Below are 9,516 nucleotides of genomic sequence, written 5' to 3' on the forward strand. Positions count from 1 at the left end.
GCTGCATGAACCTCTGATAATCCTTCGTTGTCCCCATAGGCAGGCAATTACACACAATCCACATCCGTTGAGTCAGGAAACTATGGTTTACATGCAAACTGTTGTCTTGGAGTTTCACTCTCTATACTAATAGTACCATGCAGGCATGCACACCATCAAATGTGAGTTTTAACAACTTTCCCTATGAAATGATAAAATTCCATTAAATGGATTTGATATTCATGCAAACAAATAGGTAATTATGAAGACATAATTACAAAAATACTTCTCATGAAAATTCTAATGGTGTTATACATTGGCACCTTATCAAACAAAGTTTTTGGACCCTAATCGTGCCCGGCAATCTAGGGCGCAACCCACTGGCAATTCACCATGTGGCAAGGTCAGCACGCCGTGCCAATAGACAAGAAATTTCACGTGCCCGTGTAAAAAAATCAAATTTTTTTTTCCTTTGTGAATATTACGGCATGTCCAATCGGGGGATTTTTAAATGTAACGGTCCATCAGCTGGGATTACAAACTTAACGCCCACGCTAAGCCCCCCTACCCCTGACGCATCCATTGTAGATGGAATTAGTAGTTAAATCTTTTAAGTGATTATATGCTTTCTAGAAAATCATTCATTGGGGAACGGAGATAGTAGTACATGATATGATATGGTAAAGGAAAGTTGACCAACCTTAGATCATATACCCGAAGTTGGTTGTTCGTTGGTAAAAAATACCCACTATAAGGATTAGATCTCATTCCGACTCACCCAAAAGGATTTTTGTGTAAACTAGACAAACTGAAGTCAAGAAAAAAGAAAAAAAAAACTACATGTCACTTGTCCATTTTAATCTCGTGCGCGTTGGTGGCCGTTCGCTACAGCCCGGCCTCTGTGCATCATACTGTGCCCGTGCGCCGTCACCGGCTAGGTTGATCTAAGCATGCCACTGCTCCGGACAGCGCCCAACCCTCCACGTCCAGCGGTGCCGTACGACAGTACGTACAAGCTGTGCCGTTCCTGACCGGATAAAGGTCCCACTCGCTCTCCTCGCGTGCTCATGGATGATCAAGCTGCAACCAAGCTTGGCTGCAACTCACCAGTATCGGCCCCAACATGCATGAATTCTCGGTGGTATACAACACCAAAAAATAAGAAGTAAAATTAGATCTAGGATGTACAAGCGGACATCGCCGGGCGGCACCAATTGGGTCGCTCACCATGGACGGCGTCGGGGACGGCTACGAGCCTGCATGCCATCACAACGTTGCTCAAGAACCTTGGCGGCAGACGCGCGCAAGGGATTCCGATCTGGTCAATGGAAGCTGACCAAGCCAGCGTTTGTGACAAAGTCTATTATTTCATTAGTCATGGGCGTTTTATCCTTTTATGTCCAGTTATCACGAGAAAGTCTTAGTGTAAATTTGTATTTCTTCCAAGTCCCTAATGGATATACTACCAATAAACAATCAACTTTGGCTAGATAATCCAAGGCCTATGAACATCTGTGTAAATCTAAATCACCAATTTTACCCGAAAAAATATTACCTTGTCCACGTTCTCACCCCCAGATCTAATCTCAACAAACCACCCCTCTGGAAGCCATTTGTGCTCGCGCCTTCTCCATATTACCAGGACAGAGCAAAACCACACAAGGGTCATGGATAGGTAAAACAAAAATAAAGAATGACCTCACCACCAGACTAAGAAAAAACATACAGTGAGTGCATCTCGGAGAAGAGGAATTCAGGACCTCCGCCTTCATCATAAATCTGGGCCGGAAAAACGAAATACTGGAAAGGAAAAGCAAATCACATATTAATAAAAAAAAAACAGAAGAGAAGTGCAGAACGTAAGAAGAAAAACATGTATAGAGAAGTTCAAGTGTTGAAGTAATCTATCTTAGATGAGTACTGCACTACTGCAGGGTTGGTATACCTGGTAGGGAGCGCCATCCTCGACGTTCTTCTCGACATCCACTAGTCCCTCTGCAAAGTGCAAACTGTTGCCTCTCCTCTCTCTGTGCAAGCCTAACCCTCCGCAGGTATAAATAGAGTCGTCGTTGGAGATGGGTAGCTCTGTACAGGCGATTTCTCATTTATTGTGGGAAGGGTGTGAGCACACAATTTCATTTATTCACCTGTTTTCCTTTACAAAAAAAGGAAAGGCCCAGTATATACAGCTACGTACTCATTAACTCAGCACACAATTACATTTATTGTGGTGGTCTGGAATGGTGTGACTTGTGAGTAAGGCGAGTCCGATTTAAAACTTTAAATACGACATTAAAAGGCCTCATTAACTCAGCAGAAGGAACCAAATTATGCTAGTACTCCCGTTTGTTGTTTTGAGTTGCTCATCAAGCATATCGCTCGATAATTATGCTAGTACTCCCGATGGAAGCCAGCTTAGCTAGGATAAATAGATGTTAAGGTCACATTTACCCTTTCTCTCATTTCATCTACCTAATGAATCGATCTTAGAATATCACCTTCAGCAGCTGTTAATTTCTTTTTCATTTACCATAATTCCATTTTCATTCCCTCCTGCCTCAAGTAAAGAAAACGAGCTGCTCACTATCCAGACTGCTCCCTCTCCAATCAAGACGCGACTTTCTTTAAGAAAATTAAACTACTTGTCAGCCTAATTAATCCATTGATTGATTACCCGGTGATAATTACCAAGATCGTCTGAATTTTGGACACTTCCTTTTCCAAACAATAATAAATAATAAAGCGGCTACATTACATGTGCCAAACTGGCCAGCCAGCCAGCTACAAGTTTAATGAAAGACAACTGATGCAACTAAAGATTAGATAAAAAAACTGTTACACAAATTGCAGGTTGGAATTCAACTGAATATTAAGAGACTTGATGAAAACACTCCTACTGGCTACTACGTTAACACAACAGCAGCGCACCAACACAAGAATACGGAACAAAGCAGCAACCAGAGTCACCGAGTCAGACGGCGGAGTCCGCAATCCTGGGGCATCAGTCATCACCCTCCCCTACCTGTACATAGAACACACCAGCAATTAAGTTCTTGGAGCAAATTTGTACAGCTCTTCAACACAAGAAGCTCTGCTGATATATAAGACTCGGCAACCCATAAAAACACCACAGGCCATGCATTATATTTGCCATATACAAAGACACATGATTTATAGTAAGCACAAAATTGCTACATAGCTGAATGATCACTAGGAGTGCATACAAGCAGATTCAGTGGAGGCGAGCATCATCGTAGCCAGATCGCATAGTTACAAAACCATCATGTGAGCCAGCCAAACCTAAGCATGCCAGCCTTATCAAATTTCCTAACTTACAAAGTACTAAGGCTAGCATTCCATTGGAGATCAGCACAGGATAGTAAACACAAGCACCGCCAATAAAAAATGCTAAATCAAATCAAACAAGCTCGGTGACACACACACACATCCATAACAACATCAACGGCCATGTTGCAACAAACAGCCAGATTATGTCACAATATACATTTCAATACATGGTCAACTTTCCGTACCACGAAATGGGTACACATCACTCCAATACAACAACCTAACCTGATGCACGGCATGCCACCGAACAGTTCAAATATATAGTCCAGTTCAGGTCAGCAGCTCGATGCCCGAAACCACAAACTTACCTAAATCCATGAGAGTCAAAGAAGAAGGCCACCGCTGCAATGGCACGGCGGCAAGGGCCAAGGAGAAAGAAATCAAAACCTAGGACCAGCCAGAGCTACATGGTAAAGCTACCCTGGTTGTCATTTAGTCCTCCATAGTATCCTTGAACAAGGAGAACAAAGCATGGTCAGCAAAGAAAATACTTCAGTACAGCGAGACACTTCAAATAGACACTCGCCGAGCCAAATTTGAACTGAACAAAACATAATGGTTGCTGTCAAGGCCTCTTAGTTTGGCAACAAAACAAAGGAGAGTTTCAACCGTAAACATGGCAGCATTTTTTTTCCGAGAAACGGTAACAGATCAAGATTCCATACGGACTGACATTGCTAACAAGCAGAAAAAGGCACTAGATAAGATCATATTGTAAACATAGTCCAGAGTAAAGATGGTAGCTGAACTAAATTAATAAGTTCATACAGACAAAACATGTCTTCGAGGCTCAAAGTGACTCAAAGTTCATGCTGATAGAGAAAAACTTAAGTACAAGGAGCAAACTATATTAAACAAATGTAGGTAAACCAAACATTCAAATGGATGAAAAAGGACTTCAGAGTTAGCAAATACTAATTTTATAGCTACAACACTGTGATAGTATTATTTAGAACATGGAAGGAGGAGTAAGGACATGTATGTAATTCCAGTAAAACTGTGCAGACTCGAATATCCAAACTATGCATGGAATCCTAAAGACATTGTTTTCAGGATTACACACCAAACTTAAACCCAGCTGATTTATACACATGGACTAAGATTGGCATATGAGCATTTATGCTCAGAAATTATGGGTTAAGTTGCAAACTTGCAAGTTGCAACTGAAGATGATGGTTTTAAAGGCGTTGTTTAGACGTCGCATAGGCGACGCTTAGGCATCAAGGCGCCCTCCCCCGCCTAGGAAAACTGACTGCTTTAAGCGCCTAGGCGTCTAAAGCACCCGCCTAGTCGTGGCTTAGGCATCAAAGCACTCCCAAACCTCCCTAAGACGCCTTAACACCTTTAAAACCATGCTGAAGATGGACGCGGACATATGGAACCAGGCGGCACATGTACCTGAAATCTAGACCACATTTTGACGCTTTGTGATCTGTACATAGAGTAAGGGGAAATAAATACTAATACATTTCTGATTCAATAAATGGTATTAATACATGATATTGCATGCAGACCATTGATGTAGAGCAGGGATAGTTGGTTGTACGAGTCAGCGTTCACCAAGGTTTTTGAGTCGCGACTCAAAATTGAGTCGCCAAGGCTGCGACTCAGTGTATAGTCGACCAAAGTCGCTGTATAGTCGTCATAAGTCGTTGTATAGTCGCGAGTCACCGTGATTTTTGGAAAACGACTCGACGACTATATAGAGACTATTCGACTAAAAAACCATGGCGTTCACACTACACTAAGTCAGCAAACTACCCGAGTAGTTAATTTCTCTCGTTGGCAGGATTGACGTTGTCTTAAAAGCAAAAGGCTCACCTCACTGGTGTTCATTTATTGTGTCGGCCAGAATTTTTTAAACACATGCCCGGGAGCATGGTTGTCCTACGAACACCAACAATTAAACATGTGTTTTGGATATTCCTAATTAGAAAGTTGATTTTGGTAGACATGTATAAACATTTGAAAATAATCGTTTCAAAAGCAAAACATTTTAGAAATACAAATTATGGATTTTTGAAGTTTAGTTAGACTTTTCTGTAAATCTCTTTGATAATCCGAAATATGAATAAACACATATTACTGGGATTTTAAACATACATTATCCTATGTTTGCAGTAAACTTAAGACATGCCACTTAGTAAAACTTTGAAACTTTCAAAAATTGCAAGGAAATGCTGCATACAATGACCCAATGTGGTCCGAACCCTCCCCGGACCCGCGCAAAAGGGGAGCTTCATGCACCGGGCAGCCGTTTTTTTTAATTTAGACAGGAAACTCGGAAAGTAGATTATTCAAAAAAATCCAAAACATTTTAATTAGTGCAGGTCAAATTTAAATTTGAGACCGCGACGATATTAAAAAAGGTAACATATTCAGATTTAATGTTCAGATCTACCATGGCCTAAGTAACCTGAAACATAAAATTCATTTTCCTAGTTATTGCAAAGCAATAGAAATTATATAGTACAACAAAGATGACTCAAATTTAATGTGGTATCTTTCATATATCAGAATCATTTTCACATATTCACGTGATATCTTTCATTATTTTGAATCACGATATCCCAAATTTGTATCCTCATGATCTAGTAAAGACATAAAATCTGTCTGCACAAACTATAACCTGAGTAGATTAACTCTTAGAGAGTAGATGCGGGCGGTAGATGGAGAGTGACAGGTGCCCATAAATATCAATATTGACCCACTGATAATGTGGCAGGCTCATACTGCTGAATACAAAAACCAAAAAAAGTCATGACTAGCATATACACAACACAACATACTAATATAGTAGAACAGATCTCAAACAGGTTGGTTGGTGAGATATAGGGAAGGATATCACCCGAGTGCATCCATGTATTTTCCTGCTGAAGATACGTAATTGATCACAGAATTGCTCCTAGCTGTAAAACAGGAACAGCAATCTTTCAGCCTGTATAGACACATTATTGCAAGCAGTGAACAAATGAAACCATTTCTGTGGTAAAGATTGTCATTTCTAAGTGAACACCCACCTGCTTGGCTTCAATTGAACAAATCTTCTCATCCTGCAGGAGCAATAGCTGATCAATATAAACTTGAAAACAAACAATATATCATGTGTTACCTGAGCAACACAACAAGCAACAGAAAACACCAGATTTCACGTTGCATTCTACCTGCGAGGAAAAAAAGTAATCAGAATCGGCGTGTTGACGCCATTTGATTGGATTGTCGTAGCACAACCAGCTGTGCATGAAGCTAGCTTGCTGCAAGGTCAGCAACAGCCCCCCATGCTGCACATAAGAAGAAAAATGCTTCGTATCAAAGATTTGTTGAGTAGAAGAGGAGCACACATTTCCCTCAAAAAATTGTCAATTACTGCTGTCCAAATCGGGCAGGCAAAAACAGGAAGCCAAAACACCATGATAGCATCTTGGCTCACATGCAACCGTTCTCTAAACCCTAATGTCTACACATTCAATTCAACTCGAAAAATGAAACGATTATTAGCAAGAATAGATGCAGGAGGGGAAGAGGGAGCTCACCGGCAATACCTTGTTGGGGAGGTGGCCGTTAGTGGCATGTCGGAGTCGTGGCCACCGGCAGGACCTCAGGGACGAATAGGTCGTCGTCATCAGACCTCAACACCCCGTGTTGCAACACACCAGAGAACAATACGCGTGAGCAGAGCAGCAACGGCATGAGCAGTGCAGCGGTGCGTACTTGTAGTTGTAGCCGAGCAGCAATGGGGGATGCATAAAAGGAGGAGGGACTGACCTAGGCGATGACGCGGTAGGCCCCGACCCGGCAGAACTGCGACGTGCCTTCTTCCCCAGATCCGACGCACGCGAGCAGGTGGCTGATGGCGGCCGCAGTCGACGGATCCAGGGGAGAAGTGGGAAGGGCGACCTCGCCGGCTCACGCCTCGTCGCGGTCAGCAGCCACGTGCTCGGTGGGTTGGGGCATGGACGTAGACATGGTCTCCCATGGATGGTGCGTCGAAGGGAGGCGTCGGGACGGAGTTCCAACCGCTACGGACGGCGGCGGCGGCGGCTAGGGCCAGCACCTAGGGTTTCACGGATGCGCCGGGAATCGGGTGGGACTGGACGTGGGAGGTATGGGGTTGGATTGGACGTGGGAGGTATGGGGTGGACGGCGTTTACATAATTCGGGAGTGGGGGCGGTGATCAGCGGCGAGGTGGGGGTTGCCGGCGGGGAGCAGCGGCGGCGGCGTCGATGCTGGGGACGAAAGGGGAATGAGCAGGAGATGACGCTAGAGACTGGGGTAGGTGAGAGCCGTCAGATGGTGACCACGCTGTACCTATTTGCTCTGCACAAAATTTTGGCTCCCAAACTCAAATTTTCGTGAGAGGATTCTAGGTTACCACGACCCTAACTTACCTGGGCAGGAGAAGCCCAGCCCAGCCCGAAAATCCCAACCTCAACTCAACCATGCCATTGGGTCAGGTTTGGGCCTGATTTTTGGCCTGACGGTCTAGGCCTTGATTTTCTGCAATTTACTTAAGAAGCCTGGCCCGTGGCTTGGAGGCCTAAGCCCGGTGGGCCTTCTCTCTGATGCGTCGGGCTTGGCCCTGATTTTTTGGCCCGACGATCAGGCCTAGATTTCTTGCCTCAGGGTTGGGTCCGCCTGGCTCGAAGCATGGCCTAGCCCGAGAAATGCCTAGGTATACTCTAGGGTGTCGAGTGGGTTTCCTGGTCTAGCTGGGTTTTATAGAAGATTTGTGCCCAACTTTAGTACTATTGCTGCACCTTTGAATGATTTGACTAAAAAGGGTGTTGTCTTTGAGTGGGGCGCAGCCCAAGATCATGCATTTGATGAACTGAAACGGTTGTTGACTTCTGCACCGTTGCTTGCACTTCCTGATTTCAATAAACAATTTGAGATTGAATGTGATACTAGTGGTATTGGAATTGGTGGTGTGTTGATGCAAGAGGGTCGTCCAATTGCATATTTTCCTGAGAAACTTTCTGGTGCTAAGTTGAACTATCCTATCTACGATAAAGAATTGTATGCTTTAATTAGAGTTCTTGCGGTTTGGCAACATTACTTGTGGCCAAAAGAATTTATCATACATTCTGTTCATGAAGCTTTGAAATATCTGAAATCACAATCTACTTTGCATAAGCGTCTAGCTAAGTGGATTGAGTTCATTGAGTCTTTTCCATACATTATTAAGCATAAGAAGGGAAAAGATAATATTGTTGCTGATGCTCTATCTAGGAAGAATATGCTATTAACTCCACTTGATGTTAAAATTCCTGGTTTAGAGATACTATGTGATTTGTATGCCACTGATCATGATTTTGTTGAACCATATCGCTTGTGTGCTCTTGGTAAAGCATGGGAAAAATGTCACATACATGATGGGTTCTTGTTTAGAGCTAACAAACTATGTGTTCCAGAATCATTTGTGCGTTTGCTCTTATTGCAGGAATCTCATGCTGGAGGCTTGATGGGTCACTTTGGGCGTGAGAAGACGCTACTCATGCTAGCTGACCACTTTTATTGGCCAAAGATGAGGCGGGATGTGGACAGATATGTGAAGAGGTGCATTACTTGCAACAAGTCCAAGTCCAAGCTGAAGCCTCACGGTTTGTATACTCCTTTACCGGCACCTACTACACCTTGGGAATATATTAGTATGGATTTTGTGTTGGGTTTGTCGCGTACTAAGAGAGGCCATGATTCTATATTTGTGGTAGTGGATAGATTCTCTAAGATGTCACACTTTATTGCTTGCCACAAGAGCGACGATCCGTCGCATATTGCTAACCTGTTTTTCAGGGAGATTGTACGTCTACATGGAGTCCCGAAGACTATTGTTTCTGATCGTGATGTGAAGTTTATGAGCTACTTCTGGAAGACGCTGTGGAGAAAGTTGGGGACGAAGCTGCAATGTTTTCAGCACTACTTGTCATCCTCAAACTGATGGTCAAACTGAAGTGGTGAATAGAACATTGTCACAACTGTTGAGATCCATGATCAAGAAGAACCTGAAGGAGTGGGAAGATTGTTTGCTGCATGTGGAGTTTGCTTACAACAGGGCGATACATTCTAGCACAGAGTTGTGTCCTTTTGAGGTGGTGTATGGTTTCAAACCCATTACTCCGCTTGATTTGTTGCCTCTACCCATACATGAGAGAGTCAATATGGAGGCATCCAAGAGGGCAGATTTTGTG

At 43.3% G+C, this 9,516-nt stretch overlaps 1 long non-coding RNA gene across 1 annotated transcript; it reads right to left on the reverse strand.

Annotated features, from left to right (window-relative positions):
* Positions 1-6,011: 6,011 nt before the first annotated feature.
* LOC124670584 lies at positions 6,012-6,381 on the reverse strand. Its single transcript, XR_006992573.1, has 2 exons — positions 6,348-6,381; positions 6,012-6,236 (listed from the first exon to the last, which is right to left on the reverse strand). It is a non-coding gene; the product is annotated as an uncharacterized LOC124670584 (long non-coding RNA).
* Between the last annotated feature and the right edge of the window lie 3,135 nt (positions 6,382-9,516).

This window comes from Lolium rigidum, chromosome 7 (genome assembly GCF_022539505.1).
Source record: "Lolium rigidum isolate FL_2022 chromosome 7, APGP_CSIRO_Lrig_0.1, whole genome shotgun sequence".
In the NCBI taxonomy this organism is placed as follows: domain Eukaryota; kingdom Viridiplantae; phylum Streptophyta; class Magnoliopsida; order Poales; family Poaceae; genus Lolium; species Lolium rigidum.